The following is a 12,058-nucleotide window of genomic DNA, read 5'->3' on the forward strand; positions in this document are numbered from 1 at the left end:
TGGCCGCATGACCCCCGGGTCCGGACGCCCCTCGAACCCCGGCGGATCCGGATCCGAGCAGCCCGACTGCTGACGCTGGGGCGGCACATAAAGACACCTGGAACTGCAGCATTTGACTCTGACTCTTATTACTGGTGCCTCTGCACCAAAGGCCATTGCCATCACTAGTCCCCTGGGGAGTGATACCATCTTCGGCTGCTATTACCATTCGCCCAAGAGGACAGCGACAATCTCTGACCGCGAACTAAAGGTGGCGTCATGACAATCATCCTATAACATCCACTTCTCATTCCCCTTTTATTATGGACACCTCGGGGCACCAAGCCGGGCAGGGGCACCCGTGATATCCCTGGAACCGACATCACCGGCCCAGCGACGAATAAGGGTAACCCCCTGCCCCCTTGGTCCCACATAATAACTTGCTGCTTGTGTAATATTCAATTTGATTTAAAAGGTTCTTGACAGTGTGCCCACTACACACTGGTAAAATGGGGCTGATTCATTAGGACTGGTGTTGCGCATACCATTCTTGATGAAGGAATTGCTGGAGTAAGATGTGCCAAATTTTATTTAAAAAAAAAGACTACACATTTCCTGAATTTGCCACGCTCCATTCCATCCTGGCTCCTCCTGCAACTCAGCATTGCGCAAAAACCTTGTGACTAGAAGCTCTGATGAATAACCCCCACAGATGATGAATCACCCCCACAGACTCTTATGGAGATGTGAAAAAGATACAGTACAAAAGTGATCCGACCCTCACATTTTTGAAAAAAAATTATTATAACTTTTCATGGTCAACTCTGAACATATGACATACAGAAAATGGAGGAGCCCAAGGTCTCTAACACTCACCAGCTCCGTGATGTCATCATGGAGGATGGAAGAGGATCCAGCGGCTCCTGTAAAGCTCTAGTGAACTCAATGCCCAAGAGAGTTAAGGTAGTGTTTCAAAATAATAGTGGCAACACAAAATATCAGCACAATTTGGCCATTTTCACTTATGGATGTACTCACTTTTGTTGCCAGTGGTTTTTACATGGTTTTTTAATGGTTGTGTTGAATTATTTAGAGGTTACACCAAATTTACACTGTTATACAAGCTGTACACTGACTACTTTACATTGTATCAAAGTGTCATATCTACAATGTTGTTCCATGAAAAGATATAATAAAATATTTACAAAATATGAGGGGTGTACTCACGTTTGTGATACACTGTGTGTACGGCAGGTGAAATAAGTATTGAACACATTAACAATTTTCTAAGTAAATATAATATATAAGGTGCTGTTGATGTGAAATTCTCACCAGATGTCAGTAACCTTTTATCAATTCATGCAATCCACACAGGCAAAGAAACCAAACCATAGCTGCTTGTAAATTAAGTTATGTATAATTATGAGAAGTGCCACAGGGAAAATGTTTTGAACACATGGAGAAAGAGAGGTGAAAAAAGCCATGAGAAGTTAGGATACAAGTTGAAATCTACCAAAGTGCTGTGCAAGAAACTTCTCATAATAGGTAAAACCAGTGAGCTGCCTCAAGACCTTCACAATCTTATTGTTGCAAAACATACTGATGGCAGTGATTACAGAATTTTGCAGAATCCAAAAGGCTTGACAAGGTTTTCAAATGGCCCTCAGACGGATGGGTATCAAATTATAAGCCCCTCTAAGATTGAGTTTGGAAAACCATTTAGTCCCTGTAAGCTGATTATATAAGTCGGGAATAACTAGAAGTGGGTATATAGTCTTGACCCTAATTTTGTTTAATTCATGGAATTCCAGGCAAGGAAGACATCTCCAACTTTCTTTTTAACAAAGAAAAATCCAGCAGCTACAGGCAAGGAGGAATGACAAATATGACCCTTCCAGACTCAATAAATCATACAGGCGAGCTTTAGGTAATTTGGCATTGGGAATTATATTGATAGTACAGTCATAAGAATAATGAACAGGTAATATCTCTGCCTCTTTTACCAAAGACACATCCCTAAAGTCTTTCAAGTATGCCAGAATCAGAGAAAATCTGTACAGAATTATGACATTTCTTATGACAATTGGGGCTCCACTTATCTCTACAACCCCAATCAATGACAGGATCATGGATATGCAACCATGGAAATCCCAATACCAACCCTGCAGGCAAGTTATCCAAAAGATAGCAGGAGATGGACTCAGAGTGAAATGTTCCCACTTTAAGTGTCAATTCCACTGGACAAGGTTCTGGAGTAATGGTGTCCTTTCAATGGCACCAATTTGAATGGGTTATTCCAACCTAACTGTCCTTAAGCGGGCTTTACACGCTACGATATCGTAACTGATTTATCGTCGGGGTCACGTTGTGTGTGACGCACATCCGGCGTCATTAACGATATCGCAGTGTGTGACACCTATGTGCGACCTAAAACGATCGCAAAAGCGGCCAAAATCGTTTGCCGCGGAGAGGTCATCCTAAAACAAAAAATCGTTCTCTTCTAATTAGCGATGTTGTTCCTCGTTCCTGCGGCAGCACACATCTCTATGTGTGACACCGCAGGAGCGAGTAACATCTCCTTACCTGCCGCCACCGCCGATGCGGAAAGAAGGAGTTGGGCGAGATGTTTACGTCCCGCTCATCTCCGCCCCTCCGCTTCTATTGGACGGCTGCCGTGTGACGTCGCTGTGACGCCGCACGACCTCCCCCTTAGAAAGGAGGCGGATCGCCGGCCAGAGCGACATCGCAGGACAGGTAAATCTGTGTGCGCGATTTGCCCATGTTGCACAACCGACGGGGGCGGGTACGATCGCTTGCGATCTCACTAGCGAGATCGCAGCGTGTAAAGCCCGCTTTAATCCTAATCTCAGATCCAGTCCTGAATCAATGAAGTTGGCTGCAGACTCACAATCAAAGAAAGCGAATGCGGATAACAACCAATCCTGGAAAAATAGTTCCATATTCAGCAGTACTTTATCTGAGAAGTAAAAAGCTACCTGGAAGTCTGGGTGATCTCCTTGACAATCACACAGATGTAGGCATTTCCCAATGGCTTGCTTGGTTGAGGGTGTAATGAGCAATCCTTGAGAAAATGTCTCAGTGACCAAAGTAGAGGCAGAGTCTGAGGCCATGTCACGTTTCCTCTCAATGGTCTGAGAACTACTGTTGAGATGAGACTACAATGGATCTCTTAAGGTCTGACTGCCGTATCCAAATTATATTGTCATGTGTGCATGCGAGAAAGAACAATAATGGACACTGAATCAGTTATGAACCTTCTCCATGACGGACACTAGAGCTACTGCTCGTTTATTGTTCCCAAAACTTTTTACAGTTCAGGAGAAGTAAAGGGTGTAGACAAAGTATAGCCCAATCAAGTATCGCCGGCTGGACTCAGGACGTATAGGAATTTGTATAGTCTCTGCTGGATTGGTCAGTCCAAACTTTAGGAATTCCATATGGTATTCATTAGATGGGCGTTGAACAGGATGCAGCAGCCATCTTCAAGTTACATATGCTGATATACTGTATTAAGGAAAATCACTAAATATGCAATATATATATATATATATATATATATATATATATATATATACGTGTTAGTAAGAAACAAAAGCATTCATAAATATGTGTGTTAGTTTACATCTACTATGCTACATACCTCAGTCTATGAAATGGCGGAATTAAGTATTTTTGGTTACTCAATTCTTATCCTCAACACTACCATCTACAACCTCCATCAGTTCTGTCTCAGGTAAATGGACCAATTCAAGATTAATAACGGAAACCCTTTGTTGCTCATCACGCCTTTCCCGAATCCTGTGATCCAACCGAATGACCTGAGTCATGGCCTCTCCCAAGGAACTGGTCTGAGTATGCCAGAGAATTCTTAAATGCATCCAAAAGGGCGTGGGGAAACTGACACCTGAGAGCTGCATCATTCCACAGAACTTCTGTGGACCACTGCGGAAACTCAGTACTTTAGTGCGGCCCCCTGTTGCACTTTCATGATCTTTGCCTCTGCAATGTGGATTCTGTCAGGTTCATCATAGATTAACCCTAAGGCGCTAAAAAAGGTGTCAACAGATGACCGTTCTGAAGCTTGTGGGGGGCAAAGAAAATGCCCAAGTCTGCGGACCCTCTCGTAGCAGTGACATTATTCTCACCCTCTGGGACTCATTCCCTGAAGAATGGGGTCACAGTGTATAAAATAGCCTGCAGCTTTCCCTGAACACCCTAAACTGATCTTTCTCCCCAAAAAAATTGTCAAGAAGGGCCATTGCTAGTTCAGGAGAGACTAATGCACATCAGAAGATACAGGCATCAAATCTAATGCCAGCAATAGAAGACTCAGAGAGGCACCCATCGCACTTGATAACTGACCCTGCAACTGGAACTGCACGTTCTCTGGTGTTCCCTGGCCAGATACTGGACCACCTGGGTTAGATTCATCACCTGATCACACAGTGTATGAATAGGAATCCTATTGGTGTTGAAGAAAAAAAGGTGAGCCAATCTTAATGTGATGCTAGTAACTACATGGGCAAGTCATGATGCAGGATAGTCAAACGTTCAGGGGCCAGAAGATCATGTCAAGATTAAGGGGATAGACAGATCATGGTCTGGAGTTAGAATACTTGAAGGATACCAGATCAGAGTGTGCTGCCCCCGTGCCAGCAGCCGGTGCTGCTCGGATCCGGATCTGCGGTATGGCTCGAGGGACTCTACCGGACCCGGGGGTTGCGCTGTCATTTTGAATAAATGAGGACGTATTTGTACGGGTGTTGTTGAAAACTGCCTGTGACGCCACCCACGGTGTGTGATGAGCTGTAGCACCACCGCTGCTGCTGTGGGATTCCCGGGGGCGATGGGCTGGCAGCTGGATGTTGACCCATCCGTGGATAGGGATGGATGCCCCGGGGCCCAATGTCTCTGTGCAGGGGATGGTAACGGCAGGGACCGGCACACCCGGTCCAGCCGGGGATGTTACTCACGGTTGAATAAATCACACAAGTCCCTTGGTAGACCAAGGTGATGGTGGCTGGCTGCCGCGGCCGGGGGTGTATTTCTGGTCCCACACCTGGGCCGATGGTCAATACCCCTTTCCTCTGCACTCAGTGTTTTCTGTGATGGACTTCCCGGTGTGTAACGCAGGAGTCCACTCCCGGTCCTTTGGTTGGGAGCTGTGCCCATCAGATGCTGACCCGTGGGATCTACGGGCCCAGGCGTATGCACTATCCCTCTCGGTGAGTGGTTGTCTACTTTTCGGGACTTAGGTTGGGACAAGACCTATAATCCTGCCCTCAATTGGTTAATTAGCTAGGCCGTCGGTGCCGGTCCTGGCTTCAGGGTCCAAGTACCCCCTTTTGTGCAAAGATTCCGGGTCGGTTCTCCAGTGTCGGTACCGGCGGGCTACAACCCTGCCCCGGTCCACCTCGGATCTCCGGCAGCCGTCTTCCCGTATCCTGCTGGCACTGACTACTGTCTGCCACCTAGCCAGTACACCGGGGCTCCAACCCCGATGCCTGTCAACTTGAACTCTCACTTCAACTGACTGAGCTTAACTTTCTCACTCCTCCTCCACTACTCCTCCAAACTTCACTACTTGTTTTCCCGCTCCGGGTTCTTTAGACCCCTAGGTGGGCGTTCTCCTTCCGCCTGGTCTCGCCCACTGGTGTGTCTGTCCTTCCCTGAGGGGGTGACTAGAATTTCAGGTCGGCTAATTTAACCCTGTGTAGGAGAGGTGTTATGCGGGGGCCTTATCTGTGTGACTACCTGGTTTTTCCAGGGCGTCACAAGAGCAGAAGGACAAAGCAAAAGGAGAATCAAAGTCAATGCTAAGGCAGCTGTGTCGTCGGGGAATGTCACTTTGGTGGCCGTTGCCCAGTCCCGTGCCCTGGGTGCTTTTTAATGGGGAGTATTTACAGGGGAGATTAAAGTCATTGGTGTGACGCCACCTGCAAGTTGCGGTTAATATGGGGGAACCGCCGCTGCTGAGATGGTTATCTCCAGGGCTGGAGGTAATGGCAGCTGTGGTGGTAGGCCCTCCTTAGGTAGGGCTGAGCCCGGAAAGCTGTATGGTGGAGACTTTCGCCGTTAATAAGGGAGGCTACACAATGGGTTGTAGTTAACAATCTCTTCTCACTCTTGACCCTCGGACGGTTGGTTCAGGTCCCAGTGCCAGTTGATGACTCGGTTGCTCTGTCCCCGGCACCCTCAGTGTGGTTGGGTCCCCGTAGCGTGGAGCGGTTTGGGGCCCGACTGTCCTTTTTTGTGGCAGTCTCCTTGTCCGTACGGCGGGCAGTGTGGACCCTGTAGGGCTGATCTGTGTCCCAAACCCTGATCCTTGCTTTACAGATAAGGCCCCTGGATTTGTGGGTCAGTGAGTTCCGTGAGGGTCCCCTCACTGTGCAGGTATTTTCCAGGCCGTATGAAACTGTCGCCTGACCTAGGGCCCTGTGCCCCGTCGGTGCTCTGGTTCCAGGGGTACTCGGGTGTACCTGGCCTGTCGACTAATCTCCTGTGCTCCCGGGTCACTGTTACACAACCTAGGTCTAGGCACATCTTTCCACTTTCACTCACTACAACCGACTGCTTGTTGTCCCCTCCCACCAGGTTGTCTAGTCCCCTGGTCTGGCTCTGCCCTTTAGGTGGCCATCCCCTAGTGTCCGACTAGCCAATTACCCCTGGTGTGGAATGGTAACTAGGATTTTGGTGTGTCTAGGTGTTGCTGGCACTGGTGTTCCAGGTCCCTGGGGTTAGGCCCTGAATCCTTGTGAGGATTCAGTTCCTGGTAGTACCCTGAGTAGCTCAGGGGCGCTACACAGCAAAATATCAATTCTCAGAGCACAGATACAAGAGGTCAATAAGCACAACTGAGCAGAAGACACAGACTAGCAGTGTTCTGCTCAGATCAATAGCTCGGCAATCAAACCAAACAGGTTAACCTGTTTGTTGTAACCTAGTCTCAGATTGGATTCCTGAGCTGCCACTGACCACATCAACAGCTCAGCACGCTCCTGCACTAGATTGGACAACTGAGCAGCCAATCAGCACACTGACAGCTCAGCACACCCGGAATCTATAGTGCTGCAAACAGTCCCATATTGCATCCAAGACGCACAGGAGGAATCGTGACATTCCACTTGGACAAAAATGTGAAGACTGCAGCCAATAAGCTACTTAACTGGCTGGAGAGGTCACATTGTTTATGTCACAAAACGTCTATGCACACACAGGGCTGAGAGCAGAGCAGTGGTGTTATTCTATGAGGTCAGCATATATTTAATTTTATTGGCATCATTGGGCCATTGATATTGGGTTTCCAGTAATGAACATCTACTTTATTCATTATTTAGAGAGAAAAAATCATTTTAGAAAGAAAATAAATACGTTTCACTGAGTACAAGCTTTTAGCTCTTATATATCCTATTTTATACCTACAGTATGTTGTACATTGAATCACCTGAACAATAGTTCTCCTCATTGCTAAAATTGCAAACAGTTTTGGCTATACAATAAGCAATGCATGCCAAACTATATTATTTCACAATGGGATCATTTATTGCAAGGATTACATTTTATATCTCAGCTTAGCTGAATATGTACATAGAGCAGGAATTTTCTTATATACAATGCCATGATGTGTTTATTTCCTCCTTGACGTCTCCTATCATTGCTTATTTTGTGATGTAAGAGCTTGGAGCACCTGAGCTAATACAAATATATTATTAAGTTATATAACTTACTATTAAAAGCTGATTTAGCCATATTTGTCCGTGGAAATGTCTTTAACTGGTGTAATGTACACTGTACTGTCGCGGGCGGGGAGGAGGGTGTCAGCACACCGCGCTCACCCCTTCTGCTCGGGTCCGGCAGTTGCTCCTGGTGGCTCGAGCTGCGGGCCGGATCCCGGGGCGTCTCGAGCGACACTCCTCGCCCGTGAGTGAAAAGGGGGGTGTTTGTTGGGGTTATAGTTCGTGACGCCACCCACGGTTGTGGTGATGGCACCACCGCTGCTCAGTGTGGGGGTCCCGGGGATGGTGATGGGAGCAGCCAGGTGTTGTGTTGCCCCTCCGTGGGTAGGGGTTGGTGATCCCGGGGCCCGGTGAAGAGATGTAAAGTGTAGGGCCTGGAGGGCGCAGGGACGCGGGGGCAGCGCTGTGCCTTGCGGCACTGTGGTACTCACTCAGCCTGAGACACGGACACAGTTTGTACGGTAAACCAACGGCTGGTAGGACGGTCCCACAGACGGCTGCACCTGCACTCCCGGTAGGTGACGGTGACGTCTCTCTTCCTTGCACCTGTGTTGTCTGATGGTATCGGTGGATTCCCTCCGGTTACCCGCTCCCCGACTGCAATCTGGGCCGGAGGAGCTCTACACTTTGCCCGCAGGCGCTGGCCCTGGGGAAACTGGTGCCTTGGCGGTGGCGGTGTCTCCCCGGTAATGGTCGGGCTGTTGCCGTCAATCGGGACTTTGTTGCTGGGGGATCTACGTCCCCTTCACTGACGGATTCGGCAAATTGGGCGACTCCTAGCCTTGCCGGGGTCCGAGAGGCCCCTGCCCTGGTGCTGACTGTCCTTCGGAACACTGCTCCAGACCACCGGGCACACAGCCAACGGGGTCCTTCCAGGAACTTCCGAACCGTCCCACTCCGGACAGTCACCGCCGTCGCTGACCTTGCTGTTCTAGCCCTACACACAGCTGGGCTCTCAGGCTTTGCACACTCTCTGCGCTGTCTCCACTTCTTGCTTTTCTCCTTTTTCACTTCTCTTACTTTCACTTCTCTGTTGTTTACTCCTTTCTAGCCCTCAGCTAGACTTCACTCTTCCCCTGCCCGGGGCTATCTCGATGTTTACTCAAGCCCTGCCTGGGCTAATCTGCCTGGTTACTTCCTGCCTCCAGAGTAGTGAGCTCCTTGGTGGGCGGAGCCAACCGCCTGGCCCACCCCCTGGTGTGCATCAACAGACTCTTGGAGGGAGGCAACAAGGATTTTTGGGTTAGCAGGTGTGCCTACCTGGAGTGTGGGGTGTGATGGTGTTGTTACCCGTGTCCCCTGGCTTGCCCAGGGCGACACATTCCCCCTTAGCAAAATGCAGACCGTCCGCAGGCTGCCGTCCTACACCGGTTTTATTTTTTTCTGCAAAAAGGGGATAACAGGGTTAAACAAAACATACATGACATTTTAATAAACTCTTCCCAAGATGGGAGGCACATATTCTTTTAACGTTACAACGGTGTACGGTCACGGTTTCCGCTCTCTCCCACCCAAGCAACCTGGCCCTGATGCTGCCCCTAAAACCCAGGCAGCACCCCTTGACCCACAGTCCAGCACAAGTCACCCGAGCGGGATCTGTCCTTCCCTCCAGAGGGTAGCCACCGGTCCCTTTGGTGGCTGGGCCCTGGCCTGCTCTGCTCAGGGCCCTCCCTCCAACCTGCCTCTCCGGAGGCGGCATTGCGGAAACGGTAACGGTACCCAACATATTTACAAGCCACTAACGTTTGTGGTTGCCCTGCAGAGTTCACGGGCTTGTCCATGGATAGTTCCCATGCATTAACTTTGAACGGTCCCCACGGGGACAACGGTGCCGGCTCCTGCCGGTTGCTAATCACAAAGGCAAATCTGGTGAAAACTCGGTTCAATCATTTTCTTCTTATCATTTTTCAAAACTTTCAACAAACTTAACTTCAGTGGTGGTCCCAACGGGGGACGGTGCAACGGGCATCCGCTGCCCTACTCCGGTCCTGCTGCTGCTTCATCCGAGGGAGGGGGTGCAGAGCTCACCTTGCTCTCCGGGCTGCCCTTCAGCTTTACATCCAGGGCAAACCACCCCCTCTCTTCGCAGTGCCGGGTGTAACGCACCATGTCCCCTGATATTAGATTGCGGCCAGGATGCTCTTCGGGCGTGTGAGCATGCACATCCCGCCGGGCTACAAACATCTCGGCCTCCAGGCCCGGTTCGTATATGAACCCGTAGCCCCGGCGGATATCAAACCGCCTCACCTGCCCCTCGTAGAACGGGCCCCGGACACGGAAGGTCGCTTGCCGCAGGTTCTCCTTTTCCCGGATGGCTCGGGCTACCAGCTCGGCTTTCCTCCGCTCCCTCTCCGCGATCTCCAGGCCCAGCTTGGTCGGCTCCCTGTCCCAGTATGGCTCCGGCGCACGGGTTGAGCCCCGCGGGACATCCAGTACGTTACCCACTGTCAGGAAGGTGGGCGGCGTATCCCGCGGTGTCATGGCCTTGGGCGCTGCCTTGCAGCAACAACCCGGCGCCACCTCAGCCGAGGTGTGGGGGATGGGCACAGGGGCTTTCCGCAGTTGGGCCTTCGGCTCGGAGCGGGTCATCGGCTCCGGCTCGGGGAACTGCTTGGGGACTGTCTCTGGCACAATCTTCGGGGCCTTCCATGGCAATGCCTCCGGTTTGCTTCGGGCTCCGGCTACAGGTCGGTCCGCTGGGGCGGACGGGCTGGGTATCGCTACCGGTTGCGGTGGCAGCGGGCCTAGTGGCGGGGTCACGGCCTCCGAGACGGGTGGCGAGGGAGGCAACGGGGGGAGAGGGCTTGGACCGGGTCCCTCAGCCGCAGCGACCGGTCCCTCCGGGACATAGGGGCGTGGGTCACTCACCCTCCCTTCCTCCGCTTCCTCCTCGCGTCTCCGCACGGCTGCCATAACGTCCGCCATGTCGGTCTCCCACTCCTCCAAGAGGAGCTGCATTTTGACCTGCAGCCTTAGATGGAGCTGCGCGGTCCGGATCTCCACCCACGCTGCGGTTCCCGGTGCGGGGGCCACGGTGTTTCGGGACGGCATCCACATGGTATCTTCACTGTTGGCTTCCAGGAACGGTTTTCTGGCAAGGTCCTGGCGTCCTTGCTTTTATAGCGGCGACTACATGCCGCCAGCCGCCATCGCGTCCCCCTTAGCTCTTTTCGGCCCCTCCTCTCTCGGGGCGGGGTTTTGGCCTTCGCGCCTCTACTGCTCGAGAAGACGCTCGAGCGGGAACTTTTCGCGCCAAAGATGGCGGCTTCTGAAATTTTTCTGCCGGATACCTCCGGCGGTAACAAGGCGCACCTCTACCTGACGGCAGAGCGGTAAGATCCTGTTCGTGACGCCAAGTTGTCGCGGGCGGGGAGGAGGGTGTCAGCACACCGCGCTCACCCCTTCTGCTCGGGTCCGGCAGTTGCTCCTGGTGGCTCGAGCTGCGGGCCGGATCCCGGGGCGTCTCGAGCGACACTCCTCGCCCGTGAGTGAAAAGGGGGGTGTTTGTTGGGGTTATAGTTCATGACGCCACCCACGGTTGTGGTGATGGCACCACCGCTGCTCAGTGTGGGGGTCCCGGGGATGGTGATGGGAGCAGCCAGGTGTTGTGTTGCCCCTCCGTGGGTAGGGGTTGGTGATCCCGGGGCCCGGTGAAGAGATGTAAAGTGTAGGGCCTGGAGGGCGCAGGGACGCGGGGGCAGCGCTGTGCCTTGCGGCACTGTGGTACTCACTCAGCCTGAGACACGGACACAGTTTGTACGGTAAACCAACGGCTGGTAGGACGGTCCCACAGACGGCTGCACCTGCACTCCCGGTAGGTGACGGTGACGTCTCTCTTCCTTGCACCTGTGTTGTCTGATGGTATCGGTGGATTCCCTCCGGTTACCCGCTCCCCGACTGCAATCTGGGCCGGAGGAGCTCTACACTTTGCCCGCAGGCGCTGGCCCTGGGGAAACTGGTGCCTTGGCGGTGGCGGTGTCTCCCCGGTAATGGTCGGGCTGTTGCCGTCAATCGGGACTTTGTTGCTGGGGGATCTACGTCCCCTTCACTGACGGATTCGGCAAATTGGGCGACTCCTAGCCTTGTCGGGGTCCGAGAGGCCCCTGCCCTGGTGCTCACTGTCCTTCGGAACACTGCTCCAGACCACCGGGCACACAGCCAACGGGGTCCTTCCAGGAACTTCCGAACCGTCCCACTCCGGACAGTCACCGCCGTCGCTGACCTTGCTGTTCTAGCCCTACACACAGCTGGGCTCTCAGGCTTTGCACACTCTCTGCGCTGTCTCCACTTCTTGCTTTTCTCCTTTTTCACTTCTCTTACTT

The sequence above is a fragment of the Anomaloglossus baeobatrachus genome, chromosome 8 (genome assembly GCF_048569485.1).
Source record: "Anomaloglossus baeobatrachus isolate aAnoBae1 chromosome 8, aAnoBae1.hap1, whole genome shotgun sequence".
Classification (NCBI taxonomy): domain Eukaryota; kingdom Metazoa; phylum Chordata; class Amphibia; order Anura; family Aromobatidae; genus Anomaloglossus; species Anomaloglossus baeobatrachus.